Raw genomic sequence first — 13,703 nt, 5'->3', positions numbered from 1 at the left:
TATATTTAAGAGTATAAATGTTCAAAATTTTTGTCCACAGTAGCGGGGTAAACCATGGCATCATTTCTCTATAAACCAGTCAGCTCAGCATTTTGATGAAAGCTTATCCATCCATGGTCACCAGTCCATCATAGGGCCACACAGAGACAAACGGTCACTCCTAGGGACAATTTTTGGGTGGTGGGAAAAGCCGGCATACCTGGAGAGAACCCACACACACCGGGAGAACATGCAAACTCCACACAGAAAGGCCCCAGCTGGGATTCGAATCAGGTAGCCTTTTGCTGTGAGGTGATGGTGCTAACCACCACATCACCGTGCAGTCCATGAAAGCTTATATGCAAACAATTATTGAATTTGTGATGTAGAATATGGCATGATGTCCATGTTTTACAGATAATTAATCTTGATTACTTTGGGCGTTCTTCTAAACAGGTTTTTGTACATTCATGTTTCCCTGAGGATGCATTTAAAGGTCCTATGGCATGAAAATAAATGGAGGCTTTTATATATTTTTATAGGCTTTAGTGGTCCCCTAATACTGTATCTGAGTTTTTTTCCCCAAAATTCTGCCTTGGTGCAGAATTACAGCCAGTCCCAAAAATGAGCTTTCCTTAGGATCCTCAGAATGAGCTGTTTAGTGGGGGTGTGGCCTTACTTACGCCCATGGTACCTTGCGTAAATGTTTTGTGAATCGCTATGGCACGTAGATGGCATGGCAGCCCTATGCCGTAAAACTAGCGAAACCTGTTGAAATGAGCTTACTTTGACAATATGATGAACTAGTTACTGAACAACTCTACTAACACAGTCAAACATCAAGCAAGTGCTACACAAGACACAGCAAAAAAGGCGTGCGTGAAGGGGAAAGCAGGAGTGAGGATTTTGACATTCTCATCTGATTGCTCTGGTTTGCGCGTAGCGCTACGTGTGCTAGCGCTGGAACCATGAATGAATCATTATCCTGATGAAATGCACTGAATTTGCGGATTCAGTCTTCTTCAGGAAGCTTAAAGTAGGGGGTTTTGATCTAAAATGAGCGAGCTAACCATCTCATGGGCATGCAAACACCTCCAACAGCCCAGTTGGCAGAGATAAGTGCTTGCAGATGCTATTAGCTGCATAGCTAACATACAAACCCTTTGTTGTGGTAACAAGCTATGTAACTATACTGTACATACAGGAAAGCAACACAATTATAGAGCGTTAAATTACTTACTCTCGGGAATGAGATCCTTCCCCAAGTGAGAGACGAATAGAGCAGGAGATTGACAGGCGGATCGGTGCGATGTCTGCAGTGATTAAACTTGTATTTGAGCACTTCTTGCTCAGCCTGTTCCCTCAGAGGACAGTTTTGTGGCTGTCTTGCCTCTGCTTAATGCTTTGATATCTCCGAAAAACTGTTGCACATAATGAAGCAAATAATTCTACAGAAACTGCGTCAAGACAGCAGGGCAAGGGCATATGTAGGTTTAAAATCACGATTACAAAAAAAACATTGCTGACACCCGCAAGAGATCCAGTCTAAGTTGTTACAGGCTTGAACTGATGAATTTGTCAGCTCAGACTTTTAGAATTGAAAGTATTCATCACTCTGTGTAATTCATTACATTGTCGTGAATCAGCCTTGGAGTTCTTGAACCATTGACTGAGCACAGAAGAGTTTTAATTAAAATATTGCACTATAACAACGTATTTTTTTCTGAATAGCAGTGAAATATATTGAGGAAAAAAAGCTTTATCTCTTCTTCCCTTTTTGTATTGCACACTACAAGGTTGTAATACTTTTGATAATGCAGTGCAGCCAACAATTCAGGCCTTTTTTCACCATGTAGACACACTCTTGTTCACATACTCACACATTTATTCCTCCATTTTCAGACTGAAAAATTGCCTTTGTCCTTTGTCCATTTGTGTGACATTCCAGCTCGATTAGACAGATTCGTATTTAATGACGGACACATATTATGCATTTATGTTTCCGTATGATCCATTCTTTGAAGTGAAACGTTATCCAAACTCACTGAAAAGCTAACTGAGGTTTTCCATTAACGAATAAAATCACTTTAATCAACATTAGAATGCAGTAACACCACAGTTTTGACGTATGATTGCTCCCGTTCCTTTTAACATTTAACGCACTTGCATTTTCTGAATACATTTACTGTTGACAAATGAGTTTTAAAAAAGATGTAAAACTCATTATGCTAATTCCACCTGATTTGAATGTGTTCTGTGCGCGCGCTTCTGGCTGTTATGAATTCCACATAGTTGGTTTTTTTCATGTTTATATGCTCTGTATTCTCAAAGCTTAAGAGGTTTCAGAAAATCATTTCTTTCTAAGTGGTGGCCTTTCATGAGCAGCTGCTACACAACAGCCAGCCTGATGATGTTGGTCAACACTGCAGTCGATTCATCTTTTCTCTCTGATTTTGTGTATTTTCTCTGCTTCTTCACAACAGGTTGGATTCACACGTGTGTTTCTCTGTTGTGCAATTTGTATTTTGGATAATGAAGGCTGCAATTTTTACATGCGAGTCATTAGATGGCTGCTCAAACACAATCAATGCTACTGGCTTTTATGTGCACTCATTTATCTACACCCACACTGTCTATCTGGCTCTATAGCCAGACAGACTGGTGATCTGGCTTGCTTTCTTTCTTTAAGATTCACCCTGCACTCCAACATCCTACTATGATCTTTCCTTTTTTTTTTCCTCCTAGCTCTCAGGGACACTGCCTCTCAGCAGAATGTTCTATAATTGTACAGAGGACACATGTGGCCCATAGCCACCTCATTGCATCTAATCCTTTTATTGACCACCACTATAAGCTATTAGTCATCTATTTTTCTTTATTCCTACATGAATGTTAAAAATGGCTCTGTTACTGTATAGTCTAACAAAGAACTAACCACGACATCCATTTCTTCATTGAATGTGCACTGTATCTATCTTGAATTAGCTGTTTTATTAATGAATGTGCAATGGGTAACGGCTGTAGACAGATTCAAAGGGACATCAAACCCTTTATACTGACATAATTTCTTCTTATGATGAATTTTCAGTACACTACTGCTTGGCATACAGATTGCATGAAATCACGCAATGGTCATGGGTCATATATTGAGGAATGTTTTGTGAATTAGTTATACAGTGCAAGATGATGCATGATGAATAATGAAAAATATATGGTGTTTTTACTTTTTATTTTGAGACAGCGGTTCTCTGAAAATGCAGTTCTTCTTGAAGGCAGATTAGTTATTATGTTTAACAGTAAAGATAAAATGCTTTCATTTAATTGAGCAAATAGATTAGTGGCTAAAGATTGGAAATAAACAGGTAAACGATTACATATCATGCAGATAAGGAAATCATTTTTTTTTTTACTTTAGTTTTGAGACTGTAAACATGCATAATTAAATTTTTTTTCCTTCCTTAGAGAGCCAGTTCAACATGTACTAATCACAACACTGACTTATCACTGAGTTAGGACACTGTTGCGATCAGTACCTTTGTAAAGTGATATTCATTAGAAGTTTTACGTCTACCTTCTTTTTAGCTGCTAAATGCACTCTGTCAATCAATCTGAAGGCAAATGAATGTGCGTGCTTCATGTTTTAATGAGCTGGTCTACTCTCAGAGGCATATGTGAAATGTGTTGAATTTATGCACTAAAATAGGGATGTCATTACACGTCAGTGCTGACGATAATAGTGACATTTAAAAAATGAAATCTCTATATTGTGTTGATAAAACATGTAGATAATGCAATTAGATATCAACTGATAAAATCAAATCAATATTGAATGCAGGTAGTTTGTTGAAAAAAATATATCGCCTATACTTCCTACTTTGAGGCGAATACACTGTAGAGACGACGTCCAACTGCCAACTACGACTTACAATCAGGCCTGTGCAAGAGGAACATCGCAGTGCGGAATGGAGCAGAGGTCCATATATATTATTCTGTAAGGTTGAAAATGTAAACAGACTGTTAGCAATCATTAGCATACAACCTAGTTTTAGCTCAGCTAGGCATGTTTTAATGTGTTTAGAATGAATAATATTTAGAAAAATACTGCTTTTTAGTTTTAATCTTTAACCCTTAGATGCACAAGTGGGGTCAAAAATGACACCGAGGGTTGTTATTCTTCAAAATCTCTGACATTAAAAGTTTTTACACTTCCATATTCCAGGTATTCCTCATAAAACATGTTTGTGACTTGAGGCCATTTGAGTTTTTTTTTAAAGTTTTTATACATTTTAAGAAATTGCAGTTTTTGTGTCACTACCCCAGTTTTTCATAAGCTATCCTCAAGTTAAAATTCAGGGTCTGCATATAAAGAAGACAACCTGAGAGCAAGCAAGGAAACAATATGGCATTCAGTAGAGATGGGATTTATGGCTCTTTTGGGGGATCCGGCTCTTTATGGCTCGTTCCTTTCAAAGAGCCGTTCAAAAAACTGGCTCGTTTGGCTCTTTTTTTAAAAATTTTTTTTAAGTATTTTAGGCTTATAATCAATTTCCGCCATGTCCGCTCGTACCCATGGTTACTCAAAAGATTTTCTTAGTCCTATTTGACCGTCTCTGGTTACTCCACAAACGCAAAGTCCTGCACACATTTGGGAATGCGGCAGAAATCATACATAAGATGCATAAGTTACATTTAGCTTTGGTATCCCCCTCAGCTGAAAAGTGGTCCCAGTATCTCTCCTCTTTCTCTGGCTCATTTCGAAACAAATTTGGCTGCTTCCCTTTCTGTGAGCAATGAGTGACTGACTGTCTGACTAGATTCCTATATTACTTTTCCCTCACGTTCTATGTGTGTGCTTGGCGGCGTGGCGCCGCTTAGGCGCTTATTTTCGCGCCACGAAGGCCTCCCCCCCATACAGAAGTGTCAGTGCTCACTCAGACACTCACTGCTCATGTGAAGGGCACGTGCAAGCTGCCTGCGCCCTACCCCTCCTACTCGTAGTTGTCCTATGTGGGGGGAATCCGCAACTAGATGTCCCCTGGGAGCTGCGTGAAACACGCATGAGTAAAAAAAAGAAAAAAAAAAGAACGAGAAATGGAACAGCTCCCGCGCCGCCGCGACTCGGCTCCCTTCATTCATATCAAAGAGCCGTTCAAAAGAACCGGCTCGTTCGCGAACGTCACAACACTAGCATTCAGATAAACTGACATGGCGTCAAAGAGGAAGGAGACAAGTCCTGCTGATATCTGACTGGCTCAATCAAATTGGGGGCGGAATCTGACTGGCTGAAACCTGATTGGCTCTAAACAAAAGTTAGAAGAAATGATAACGACTATCTAGATATAACAATGCAGTAAAATTAAACAAAATAAGAATAATCAGAAGGATAGAAATAAGAGGCTTCCTGCCTGGAAGAAAATATGCATACTCCTGTGAGGGAAAATCTGTATCTGAAGTGGCACACAAAACTAAAAAACAAAAGAATTCTGAAGCGGCCCACAAAACTCTTCTTATCTCACACATTTGCATCCAAAACTTGTTTTTTTTATGACATACCCTGAGACTGTACAGTCACGGTCAAAATTCTTGGCACACCAGATTTTCAAGTGAGTAATTCAGACGTTCTTCAGAAATAGATGTAAACATTTCCCAGTTTTGTGTAATCAGAATAGTCTACTTATAGGGCCAAGTTTGTTAAAATAAGGAAAAAAGTACTTGCATGAAATATACCTCCGAAACAATTACACAGGCTGCTTATTAATATTTATTGGCTGAACTTTCTTTTCTTTTCTTTTTTCTTCAATCATTTATCTTTGAAATACTGTTGGATGGAAACACTGATAATTCAGTACTAAATCGTGTTTGGTAGAAGGGGAAAACAGGCTGTGGAAAAAAGGTGAATATGATAAAAAGCAAATTAAATATCAAATCAAATGACCTACAAATACACAAACAATGTTACATAAAACTCTTTCAACAACTCATATTTGTGTTATTAATTGACCAAAGATGACTGTAAAGCTGTCATCAGGTATTCCATCATGTCAGTTTAATTTCTATTCATTTTTTGTTATGTCATTGGCTTATTTATAATAACTTAAAGATTTTTGATGTTATTTCTTGTAAAAAAAAAAGTTATAAATAAACTTGTTAAATGTAAAATGATGTTGCTTGATCGAAGATTCAGAAGTTGTGTGAGTTCTTGGTCAGAGGGCGGGACCTTTAAATACATTTACTTCCCAAAACCATTGTGAGGCTGAACAACAAGACCAAATGTCTTATGTACTATGTAAATGTGGTCTTAAAAAGAAAAAAACATTTACTGAATTTTTTAGGATAGTTTAAAGTAGGGCTCGGCGAGTTAACTCGTTATTATCGCGTTAACTAAGCCGACAATTATTTTATCGCGCATTGGCGCAGGTTTTATTATTTATTTTATTATTGTAAAAGTCTGTTGCTCACAGGCTTTTATTTTGTAAAAGTCTGTTGCTGTCTGCTGCAGAACCGGAAATGAAAGTAATCGGCAGATCCACCAAACATGAAGAAGGGTACGGAACCTTTACTCTGCCATTTTCATTTTAAAGTTCTTCCAGACGGCGGAGTCGATAGAACCAAAGTCATCTGTAAACACTGCCAAGTTGAATTGTCTTCTCAGCGTAGTAGTTCCAGTCTAAAATATCACTTAAAGGCAAAACACACAACTGATACCAGCAAGTCATTCAAGGAAACAGACAGTGGAGCGAGGCTTCTACATAAAAACTACATAAAGATGCTGATGTTAAAAGTGTGTTTGCACATTAAATGTTATGGCACTTTCATTTATATGGCAGCACATTTAAAATAAAGCTAAATGCTAAAAGCTATACACTACTTTTGAATTCATTTTTGGATTTTGCGTACAAATGCGATTAATCGTGATTAATCAGGTAAATCAAGTGATTAATTAGATTAAAAATTTTAATCGTTGCCCAGCCCTAGTTTAAAGTGATGTTGTAAAATTATAACCTGGGGCCTTACAGGGTTAAGTGATTTAGATTATTATCAATTTGAGATAAACTCATTCATTCCCACACAAGCACTTTAATAACCTTGCATGCCTTCGACGTTTGAAACCTTGCAGATATTCTATTTTCCACCGAGGATGTCATACTGCAATTGAAGAGCAAAGAAAAATAAGTGCTGATTAATGCAACCATGAAAACACACAGGATAGGAACAGATAAAAAAAAACCTGAATGTAGCTGACATCCTGATTGTGCATCTACATTCGCAATCTCGTTGTTGCAGAAAAATTCAAGTGCCTTAATAAAATAAGTGTAGCTACACAGCGGTAGAAGGCTGTTTTGGGTCCTGTACTCTTGTGGCGTTGGCCTATGTTAAGAGACTTATAATTCAAATTAAATGACTGTCGTCCAATGAACAGGCTGTGGGCCCAAACACAAGACAGCCACATGAAAAACCCCGTAAAACCGTTACTGTCACGCCCATGGGACTCATGTTTTAAGTTTTATGTTTTTTGTGTTCAGTTCATGTCCAGGTTTTGAGTTTTAGGTTTTGCCATTGTTTTTCCCCTCACTTCCTTCACTCAGGTCATTAGTTCATTCCCCTCACCTGTTCATTCCCCACCAGCTGCACCCACTCACTTAATCACTCAGTCCCTATTTAGTTTGCAGTTCCCCCCTGTCTTGTTGTTGGTTCTTTGTTCATTTCTTGCCCCACATGCCTTACCTGCCTTGTTAGCCATGTGCCATGTGCCACGTGCCACATGCCACACCAAACCAAGTTGAGTATTTATTTATCCATGCCATGTAGTGATGGCAAAACGAGGCTTTTTGAAGCATTGAATCATTTTAAACCATTGTGTCATAAAGTGGTTCACTACTCGAAGCTTCATTCAATTCCCTTGGGTGACATACTGGCGTAGCGATTGTTGCACCATAAGAAGCCCTGCGAATGTGATGCTTATAATAACACTATAATAACACGTATGTATGTATATTGTACATATGGATTTGTGGTACCTCATTAAAGATTGATTAATTTACCCATGAAATAATAATTTGCCCTCTCCGGGTCAGGAATGAGACCCTTCCCCAAGTGGAGGAGTTTAAGTGTCTCGGGGACTTGTTCAGAGTGAGGGACGAATGGAGCAGGAGGTTGACAGGCGGATTGGTGCGCCATCAGCTGAGCCAGAAGGAGAAGCTCTCCATTTACCGGTCAATCTACGTTCCTACCCTCACCTATGGTCATGAGCTGTGGGTAGTGACCGAAAGAACGAGATCGCCAATACAAGCGGCCGAAATGAGTTTCCTCCGCAGGGTGTCTGGGCTCTCCCTTAAGGTTGAGTTATACGTCTTTTAACTGCCCTTGCGCTTGCGTCTTGCGCGTATGTTAATGGCTCGAGACGTTTATACTTCATTTTGCTTTGTCGGCGGTTGCGTGTGCTGCGTGGCGATTCACCGCCAGGACAGTAGGTGGATAGGGTGAGAAGCTCGGTCATCCGGGAGGTGTTCGGAGTAGAACCGCTGCTCCTCCGCATCAAGAGGAGTCAGGTGGCTCGGGCATCTGGTTAGGATGCCTCCTGGACGCCTCCCTGGTGAGACACGTCCCACTGGGAGGAGACCCCGGGGAAGACCCCGGACACGTTGGATCTCTGGCAGGGGAACGCCTCGGGGTCCCCCCCAGAAGAGCTGGAGGAAGTGGCCGGGGACAGGGACGTATGGGTTTCTCTGCTCAGGCTGCTGCCCCTGCGATCCGACCCCCGGAGAAGTGGAAGATGATGGATGGATGGATGGAATAATAATTTAAAAACAATGTGAAATTTTTGGTTTGTCATTCATATTTTCTTTGGGAGTGTGCTTGGTGTAATAAAGAGGGTGCTTGTGTTACTTCAGGTGTTTTAATTCAAGAAAAGTAGTTTTTGCACAGTAGAAGGGCTCAGACGGTTTCTTTTTTTTTTTTAGTCAATTTCTCCAGCTTTGGAAAATACTCTGTCACAGGGAACAGAGGAGGCTGGTGTACTGAAGGAACTGTTTGGGTTGAAATATTCCCACACTTTAGAACGCTTCCTCGATTATTCTCCATGAGAGAAAAATCCAAAACTCCGAATATCAAAAAACGAGAGCTGTTCGTAACGTATAATACGTGTAGAACGGGGACATGAACCGGGGCTTCAGCCATCTTGAATACACTGAATCACGGCAAATGTTCAAAGCTCCGCTATCAACTCTAAGCAGTCAGCTGACTCGGTCAGAATGAAGCAGTGAAGTGGTTCAAACGTCATCAGTAACGTCACATGAAGCAAGCTCCGGCCCACTGCTTCACTATAACTACCCTGTCGAGTTTGAAGCGTGCTTCGGAGCTTCGGCGTTGGAGGTAACATCACTAATGCCATGTTAAGTTCTTTGTTTTGTTTTCCTAGTATTGATCCACAGTTAAGTTTTTGAAATCCGGCTCAGCCGTGCCTTTTGTTCTTTGTTTTTGCTTTAATAAACCAAGCTTTCTTTTTGAAGTCCGCATCTGTGTCCTACCTTCACCATCCCAACCCCCGAACCTGACAATTACTGTTGCTTCTGGTCAACAAAAAAACTATCATATGTTCAAATCTTACTCAGAACAAAAGACAGTGATTGAATTTACTTATTTTAATTAAGGCATCTTGACTATCTAGACTTTTCTCTGCATATTTTGATGATACATGTCGTTGAGCTCTATGAAACGTCTTGTTTTTCCTCAGTGTTGGCAAGGGAACATATCCCATGAAGGATTAACAACAAAGCAATGCTTCAATGAAGAAAACTGCTTTACCACAACCTTGGAGTCACAGCTGGCATAAGTATTTGGTTTATGTCCTTTGTTGTTTATAGTCCTTTTATATTTTGTTCTGCCTTTGCATTTTTTGCCTTCATTTATCCTAAAATGTCCTTTACTTTTGAATATTCGGTCAGCATTTCATGCAAAGTACTTCTCTGAAGTTCACCTGCCACCCCAGAGGTTTGAACATGTCACAGAAAAGAGTAAGAGGTGGAAGAATTATCCACATCACTCGGAGGAACGTTGGCATTTGGCAGATTGAGGTGATGTGTTGAAAAAGAAAATCATAAAATAAAAGAACTGCAGACAATGACAGCAACAATGTGAAAAAATGTGTGTGCTTATATTTCTTAGGCTGTGTGCACTAAACGTCTTTTTCTTTCATTCCCTTGTAAAGCAGGGCAGGCAGTGATGTAACGATGAATGTTAGGAAAGTGGGAATTGGTATGTCATGGCTTCTGCTTTATATTAAATGATGACAGGGTATGATTATGCTTAAAGCGGCAACCACTTCTTTTCCATCGAAGAAAAAGTGGGTATACTACAGAGAAGGCACAGATTTAAAGCGGGGAGTGTATAAAACTATTGCCATTCTTGACTCTTTATTGGTATGAGATCACAGATGAAATAAAAGCAGACTTCTTATGACGAGAAACCATCCCAAAAAATGTTGAAAGACCTATTTCATTAATAGTTTACACAATGTGCCAGACCTTCTTCCCTAATATCTGAAGTCTGGAGTCCATCAATAGCCTGTCTGTTTGAAGACTGAAGCCACATAGCCTCACTTTCTCTCCCTTTTCTTTCTCTTCCTCTACCTCCCCCTCTCTAACGGCCACACACAAGGCCATGCATTCAAAGACCCTCCTCATCCAGCCACAGCAGTCCCCTGAGGTGCCTCTGCACACACCATGCTGCCCAGGATTGAAGTGTGAGATTGAAGGAGCCAGTGAGGCTCGTTGCATCTTCCTCTCTGATGACGAGGCTGTATAAGGCTTCCTTTGACACTCACCCCCTGCTTTACTTGGAGATTGAGGAGGAAGGCTTGTTTGAGAAAAAAATGAGGGTGGATGGAATTTTTAGTTATGGCTAACTTTTGTGCTTATCTCTTATTTAATTGGAAGAAGTTAGAAACCCTTTGCAATTATCATGCTTCAGTGTTGTTGAAACTTTCGAAAAGACAGATCTGGGTTTCTTTCTAATTGCATCTGGCAGAAATATACGAAAACCTCATGACCTCTTACACGTTGCATTACATGGTGGTGACAGCACATAATGGCATAAAGATTGTGAAAATCTTGCATGTTCCAAATTTAAAAGCAAAAAGCTTGTCAATCTCTTTATGGAACTGTAGTTTGATGGCAGAGTTCTCACACTGTAATACCTACATTTTTCCACAGGGCGAAAACAGAAGAGTCACAATAAAGTCTCAGAGTTTGAGAATTTATATTTTTCATACCTAACCGTCAGCATGCATTTTTTTTTTTTCAATATAACCTAGCCATGTATTTTCCATACCAAAACCTAACCAATAGTGAGTGAGAGTGAAATGTAAAGTCGAAAAGTGAAAGAACTTAAAATGGAAAATGAATAATACTGAATCAATCAGGGCTCAAACTCAGGTCAGTTACATTACAGGCCACAATAAAACATCATCAACCATCCTCTCCTACGTTTGTTTAAGTGTTTCTGCAGACCTAAAAAGAGATTAGCATGAATTCGCTGACAATTTCAAGTAATACACATTGTAGGCACATCACAATTTTTAAAGGCAAATGTGGATATGTAATGACTTTCAGCACTGAAATGGTTGCCATTGTAAAAAAAAAAAAAATTTAAGCTTTTTTCGCATAACCCTTTTGTGTTGTGGACAAATATAGCCACTATAATTGCTACATTTCTTTTTAGTCATTTTGGCTATTGACTAAGGTGGGTACGTTTTACTTTTGCAGAGTGGCATCACAACAATAACATAACAAATGGCATGTACCGGATTCTTTCTCAACAACTAATTCTAGTTTTCACTTTACCACATTCACGATAAAGATCTAAATGTATGTACTTAAAAAGGACTCACCAAATTTTGGTATTGATAACACCATCCTCTGTCTGTCCATCCATCCATCTCTACGTCCATTTCTATACTTAATCCAATCCAGTACACCTTAGAGTTTCAGTATTACTCAGAGTTATCTGTTTATTTTTGTTTTATCTGTTTTATTTGGTGCATTATACCTCTACCTCGCAGAGGACAGGTGTGTCACTATGACAACATAAGGGATGGCATTACACTGTCTGTATCTCTGATAATCACAACTCTGCAGTTATCGGGTTACGACATCTAACTGGACCACAGACGTAAGCTCTACACAACAGGACAGAAAATAAGCTTCCAGCTGACTTGACTACAGATAAAAAGAAAAGATTAATTTCATTTTATTTTGTACACAAGTTGTGGCTGTCAGTTTTAGAACCTCCGGGTGAGACATGCTCACTAAACGTATGTTTCTGTAAGATAAAATGGGAGCTATTTTTGTCGTGACCCAAGTTCAGGATTCTGAGAAAATCTGTAGAAAAAATGGCGTACATGACGGAGTCTCGTATTCCTACTGTTACCAAGCTGGAGCTGATTTAAACCCTGGCAATCATTTGACGCAGGACTGAGTGTTGATTTAAAAGCTCTCCCATTGCTCTCAAGAGCCAGATGTTATTAGGTGTGCGCAGGTTTCTTGACCAGTGTAAAAAAGGCTTTAAATTGTCACTAATTGTCCGACACATTTTCAGACTGTCGCTCTGCTCTAATAAAATCCTGATTTTTATTACTGCATTGTATTCTGAAACAATCACCATTAATGTACCTTAAAGTTAGTTAATTCAACTACACTTGCATGTGCGATGATTTCCCACAGAGAAAGTTAGAAGCAACCAAATTTCTTAAACCTTATCAACAGTGTCAAAGCATCAGACGTACTTCAGTCAGTAACTGGCTTTTGCTCCCATGCATGTATTAAGGGACAAGGAAGGTGGTCCAGTTAAATTGCCAAGTCGAGCTTTAACTGTAGATCAACTCAGCAGTGAATATTACCTTGCTGACGGATGCAGAACAGGGCAAAATTCCTTAAAATCAACACTGAAATCTCCGTTTAAGCTGTTTTGTCTGTACCATTTCAATACAAAATTCCATCATGCCAGCTACATCTCCTTTAGACATAATCTGAGGATCTGTGTGATTTTGACAATTTTAGATTAAGCACATTTGAAATTGTGACACTCTCTTGCAGTCTAAGCACAAATTTCTGTTAAAGTGGTGGCAAAGATTGCATAGGATGACTGGGTGGTGGCACAGCACAGGGGAAGTTTATTCTACAATCTCTGTCCCCATATTTTAAATCCTAACTGACAGATATATTATGACATTTTGAAAGGTAATCACAGCTATTATTAGCTATTATTTCAACTAGCATTAGCTGTTGTGCCATTAGGAATGCTGTGAATGGAACTGTCTGAAATAGTGTTTACCTAAATTGAAATCTTTTCACTTTGAATTTTGTACAGACATATCCGGATGCTAATCCTTCATCTTACATGGTACTGTCGTAATGATTCTCATTACATCGGAAAAGTCTTGAGTTAAGATGTTTTAGTTGGGTAATGGCACATGGAAGACCAACTTTTACACAGCACCACATAGAGTTAGAGACAGTCACTACCACTACAACACTAACTCTTGCCGTGCATTGAGTATTATAAAAACTAGGATATTTTTTGATACTAGTAGGCTGTATGATAAAGGTATGGAATGCGTTCTCCATGCAAACTACGCGTATATGGTGTCTACAGCTTTACATGTGTGTGAGTGCAGTATAATTTTGGTCTGACTTCAAAGTCTTAAAGATCCAGTTAGTTTGATGTAG

This window comes from Odontesthes bonariensis, chromosome 3 (genome assembly GCF_027942865.1).
Source record: "Odontesthes bonariensis isolate fOdoBon6 chromosome 3, fOdoBon6.hap1, whole genome shotgun sequence".
In the NCBI taxonomy this organism is placed as follows: domain Eukaryota; kingdom Metazoa; phylum Chordata; class Actinopteri; order Atheriniformes; family Atherinopsidae; genus Odontesthes; species Odontesthes bonariensis.
Note: the sequence above shows the minus strand (reverse complement) of the source record.